At 48.5% G+C, this 6,000-nt stretch overlaps 1 protein-coding gene across 14 annotated transcripts in view; it reads left to right on the top strand.

Annotated features, from left to right (window-relative positions):
• The window catches only part of LOC119582818 (CLIP-associating protein 2-like), a 128,870-nt gene that overhangs the window by 83,811 nt on the left and 39,059 nt on the right, over positions 1-6,000 (top strand). The window lies entirely within an intron of this gene.

The following is a 6,000-nucleotide window of genomic DNA, read 5'->3' on the forward strand; positions in this document are numbered from 1 at the left end:
TCGCAAGCAACACTTCACAGCTATTTTTCAGGCGTTTGGCATGCAATGTGTGAAACTGTTTAACCGAATGCCGCATGTTTGAGCTGTGGGCGGGCGTGGCTGCGTGTGGTCGTCTGTGGATGCCGGTCCGTGAGAGCCCCGCGGGTGGCGGGAGCGAAGGTGCGTTCCTGGGCCCGACACCTGCGTCTGGAGGGAGGGCCTCCCTTGGCACCGTCCTTCCCTGGTCGAGGAGCAGTGTCGGACTAAGACGAAGGTTACGAGGCCCCGGGGCTGTCGTGGGATCGGAGGTGTGAGCGGCGCCGGCGTCGGAGATGCAGGAGGGGCGGAGGCGGCAGGTGCGGGACTGGCAGGCAAGCGTGACTAGAAAGTTGATCTGGCGCCGCGCGGGGTTTTCTTGACCCGCCGGTGACCCCGGGTCGCGCCTGCTTGTGGCTAGGGGCGGGGGAGTGAACGGCTGCTATTTTCCGCTGGCCTGGCACTTGCAGATATCAGCCCGAGTCACTAAGCTACTAGACATGATAGTCATGCTTCATTGCTCCTTGCACATATTTTTAACAATGTTTAGGAGTTGATATCCATGGTGGGCTATCTTTGCTTAGGATCATATAGCCAGGTTGATAATGATTCTGAGAAGTGACGATTTTTTTACGCCCAAAAGACGTCATACAGTGCCCATGTTTCCTTTCTGCTCTGCACCGTCATCATTTGATAACTCTTCCCTTGCCGCCATTGCCTCTGCTGGCATGACGACGTGACGTGGCTGGCATGACTAAGAGCGATGCCAGGGCGAGCGAGCAGTCCTGAGGAGTCCTGCCGTGACAGATGCCGGACAGATGACGGCGGCGGGCGAAATCCGATCGCCCGGGAGGGAGGTCAACGTCCATCAGTGACCTGGCAGAAGTGGAGCCTCGAGGTCCAGTTTGGTTCTGGAGGCGGGTGCTCTGGTCCGGCGGGGGGGGCAGTAGAAGGGGCGCTCTATCATTTACAACCGAACTCACGCTCTCACACACCCAGACTCCTTCTCTCTCCGTGTCTATCAGGAAGGGGCTCGGGTCAGAGGTTTTGTTTTCAATGTATTATTTTATCTGTTCTGAAGATAAATTTGCCGTTAGACAATTAGGAGAAAGGTCAGACATGATCAGACGATTCACGGCGCCCTGTGAACATCTCGCATTTGTCGTTTAGGTGAATGGGCGGCGTTTTATTACGGGCGCCCTAGATGCGGCGGAGATTGGCGGGCGGCGCGACACGATGGGGCCCTAATTCGCCGCTTTATTGTCTCGTATTCAAGCGTGGTGATAAAGTGCTGTTGATTGAGCTGAGGTTTTGATTGTTGGTCGAGGCTGTGCGGCCGAGACACGACTCGCCGCGCCCTAAATTCAGACGGGTGGGGTGGGGGGTGGGGGATTTTGTGCCCATTGTATCCAGCATCTCGGCTAATTCGACGAGAATAGGGTGAGAATGAGATAGGAGATTAGGGAGGAATGACTCTTAATCTGCTTCTCCCCGTGATTTCGGTTGCTTCGCGGGGAGTAAAGGGGAAGGGGGAGGGGGGGTCGCTGCTTGGCGGTTGGGTTGCGCTCCCTGAGGGCATTGCATGACTCATGTGCGCAAGGTCATGAACCGTGTTTGTCATGCACCATCGCTTCGCCGCCAGCACCTCGCATCTAATTGTTGGCAGGGAGCTCGGGAGACCTTGGCGTTATTATACTTGATGGGGCTCCCTTACGTAACTTACCTCGCCTCTGCTCCCTCCTCCGCCGGTGTCACGACGGTCTGCTGGGTGACGGCGCTCTTCTCCGGGGGGGAGTCGTTGGCGTTTGAGTCGAATAAATTTCTCTAGCTCCCTTCCTCCCACCTTATCTTCATGACATGGGCTACATGTGCATTCGTATGTTTGATTTTTCTCCCCAGGAAATAGTTCCTTCATTCCTCAGTTACGTATTCTAGAAGTGGAGTCGTATCAGTTCGTCCAGTTGGAGAATGCAGCCGCCGAGCGAATATTAATGGCGGGCGACGCGTCCCGGGAGGCGGCCTCGGGGGCGGCACCTGGAGGGCGCGGGCGTGCAGGTGTTCGCCCGCAGACTGTTCCGCCGACTGAGCGAACGAGGTAGCTAGATGCTTAGTCCCTTTGCCTTCGGTTTGGTGAAACATCAGAAGAGAGCTGCGGGTCAGTAATTATTCGAGGTAGAGAGAGAAGGGAAAGAAGAGAAGATAAGAATGTTAAAAAAAAGTAAGAATGAATAACGAAGCAAACGTCAGGTACGCCGTGGTTATACCTCGCCCAGGGAAGTTTTTGGCCGGCTGCCCTGTGTATTCATGAGGAGAGGGACAGAGGGAGGAGAGGGGGGGAGGGAGGGGCGGAGGAAGCGAGGGCGAGAGGGAGGGACAGCGGGAGCGAGGATGGGGGAGAGGGCGGAACAGCGCATGACGCCATCACTCTACGGCATGGCATCCCAGCTTCACTTAGGAGAGCGGCCCAGCGTGCATGGCGGCACCTACACTCGGACCCTGGAGAGGCGCCAGGTGATCGCCGTGACCCTCACCTGCGCTGCAGACACTCTTGATCGCCCATCTATCACATATATTTAGAACGAGGGAGGCATCCATTCTCTCTCACTTTCTCTTTCTCTTTCTTTTTCTTCATCTCTTTATTTCGTTCTCTAATCCTGTTTCTCTCTTTCCCTCCCTCTCCCTTGCTTTCTCTATTTAGATAGGCCTATTGTTTATGAAAAGTTATCGTCAGACGTAACCGACAGTGTTTGTTGAAAAGGAAACTAGAATTTAGCTCAGAGAGGGGGGTGAGCTGCTGGAATAATGCAGGTGCAGCATGCAGTGCCACAGTGACCCAGGTATGAAGTGACCCCCCCCCCTTCCCGAGCCCTCAACGTGGGGCATTCGCGTGAATCGACCCGTGTTACCCTCCCTCTCCCTCTCCCTTATCCTTGACCTTCCGCGACCGCCAGCTGGTTATCGCTCTTTCATAATGGTGTCTTGCGATGTGTATATTATATATATATATATATATATATATATATATATATATATATATATATATATATATATATATGTGTGTGTGTGTGTGTGTGTGTGTGTGTGTGTGTGTGTGTGTGTGTGTGTGTGTGTGTGTGTGTATGTATGTATATGTATATGTATATGTATATGTATATGAATATGTGTGTGTGTGTGTACGTATGTGTGTATATATATATATATATAATATATATATATATATATATATATATATATATATATATATATATATATGTGTGTGTGTGTGTGTGTGTGTGTGTGTGTGTGTGTGTGTGTGTGTGTGTGTGTGTGTGTGTGTGTGTGTTTATATATATACATATATGGGGGTATACATATATTTCATATTTGTTTCCTTCTATCTATTTTACCTTCTTTCTTTTTCTCATGCTCTTTTATTTTTTCTTCTCTTTCTTTCTCCCAGCTTCTACCCCGGAGACTATGCATGTGTCACAGGAATGTCATCATCGAGGGTGACAGCCTCTTTACCGCACTCTTGACATACCCCACGAAATCGCGTTTCTCTGATTGGACGAGACGTGGAAGTGTCAGTCAGGATCGTTTCCCAAGGGCGTCGCTAACTAAACCTTGGCACACGCAGCTGAGGTGGTGCCACTTTATAGAAAATGGGCATTCCTTTTCCCCCCCAATTTGGTGGATTTTTAAACCATTCTTAGTTTGAAATAAAAACCCTGGACGAATGCCACGAGGATTCGTATCCCCCCCCCCCCCCCACCACACACACACAAATCCTGCATGGGTCCGGGTGCGATTTTTACAATCTGTGGACCAAAAGAGAGCTTAGAGGACAGGTATCACTAGCCGGATATTCAAACTTTTTCTACATCATCAAATAAACTCGCTCAGAAAAGTGTATGTTTTTTTTTTTTTGGAAATTATGTAATTATAATGCATGGAAACCCTACAGCGAAGAAATAAATATTAATACCAAGAAAATTTCAAATTACATTCACGACAACTTTGTTACATACTGTGATCGCACATACAGGTCTAAATCTGTAGGTAAAGAATTGATATTCACGTCTACATTATAACTTATAATGTATCGATTAGACTCGAAGTATGATTTTTTTTCCATAGTAGTATTACCTGAATGTAGAATTAAGCAGTTGTATGCCATTAGGATATGAAGTCGAGATACCTTTTTTTAAGTCTATATGGTGGATAGACTAACTAACCTTACCCACCTTCCTCATTAAGTCAAGCGATGTCTTGTCTGGTTCATAATGATCCTAATGTAGCGAGAAAAAAAAATATATGGTTCTTTAATCTCTACCATCATTCCTTGCTTTAAAAAACCTTCTCGAGCTCAGGTGATTTTAGGATAACAGCGAAACTCACAAATGGAACTGTTGTGAGGTTCCCTGTTGTGAATTTGAGGGAATAGCATATGTTATCCCCGCGCTCTGGTACACCAACATAACCATAGGGTCTGAAAGTGGGAAATAAAAGAAAAAAATTAATAGGAAATGAAAAGCTTTATTGAGAGGAGAGAAAAGGAGAGGAGAGGAAGGGGGTAGGGGAGGGGAGGGGGTCTCTGTCGCCTCCTTCAGCGGATCCTTCTCGTTGCCGCCGCTATTACACCCCTTCCTCCCCCCCTCTTTTACTTTCCCGAGGGAAATGACGGGGCGGGATCATGACAGAAATGAGGAGAAGAGATGATGACAAAGAAGTGAGAATTGCCATAAGGATATGGGACACGGCCCTCTCACGCAAGCAGGCCGAGGCTCGGTGCTTAACTTTTGCAATGGAATAATAGAATAGCGCTCTTTATCATGCAATGTGGATCTCGGGAATGACGCCGCGATGTAGTCGGCGTGACGGCCACGTAGAGATGCAAATCTTGTTGCAAGAACTCTGAGCTTGCAAGATGTTAAAGGATGAGGACGATTCCGGAGTCTTTTATTTTTTCGTCCCCCCCCCCCCTCTCTCCTCTCTCTCTCTCTCTCTCTCTCTCTCTCTCTCTCTCTCTCTCTCTCTCTCTCTCTCTCTCTCTCTCTCTCTCTCTCTCTCTCTCTCTCTCTCTCTCTTCTCTCTCTCTCTCTCTCTCTCTTTTCTCTCTCTCTCTCTCTCTCTCTCTCTCTCTCTCTCTCTCCTCTCTCTCTCTCTCTCTCTCTCTCTCTCTCTCATCATTTTTCTTCTCTCATCCTCTCCATCAGTCTGTCTACCTCGAAACTACCTGAGAGGCGCATTGTGGTTATTTTTCGGTTATTGGAAAAAATGGCATGCTGTTTTATGTGGCGGTGGTCGTACAAAGGTTATGCCAAGAGCTGTTTATTGCGGTGGTCGGTATTCGTGATTTAGATGAGCTGCCTAACACATTTTCCATTAATGAGATTCAACCTGTGATTCATCGAGGCTGGCTCTGTGCCTTAAAGACAAAGGAGAAAGGTTGTTATGAAATATGCTTGTGTAAGATTTCCTAAAGGTTATCGCTCGCGGGACCTGAATATTGATGACGGGTGAGCACAGATAAAGAGTGGATGGAGGTGAAATGTGGAGAGGTGGGAGAAAAATACAGGAAAGATCTAGGGGGAGGCGAGGACATGAAGGAGGGAGAGAGAGAAGATGGAGAAAGAGAAGACGGAATGGTGAAAGATAAGATGAAGGTAGGAATTAAAAAAAAATAAAAGTGAAGGTAGATATAAAGAAAGATAATCGTAAAGGTAGGAATGGAGAAAGATGAAAATAAAGGTAGGAATGGAGAATAGATAAATGTAGGAGTGAAGAAAGATGAGGATAATGTAAGAATGGGGAAAGATAAAGATAAAGGTGAGGTGGAATCTGATGAATGGGAGGAAGAGAACGTCGAGGCGAGGGAGGGGGACGGCACGATCACCCGGAGATCCATAAGTAACTCCTGTGGGTTCCTGTGAGCTCCGCGCGCGAGGGAGGACCCACAGAAATCTCACTCGCACCCCAATAGACCTTGACCTTGCAGGGTTCTGT

This window comes from Penaeus monodon, chromosome 16, assembly GCF_015228065.2.
Source record: "Penaeus monodon isolate SGIC_2016 chromosome 16, NSTDA_Pmon_1, whole genome shotgun sequence".
Lineage (NCBI taxonomy): Eukaryota > Metazoa > Arthropoda > Malacostraca > Decapoda > Penaeidae > Penaeus > Penaeus monodon.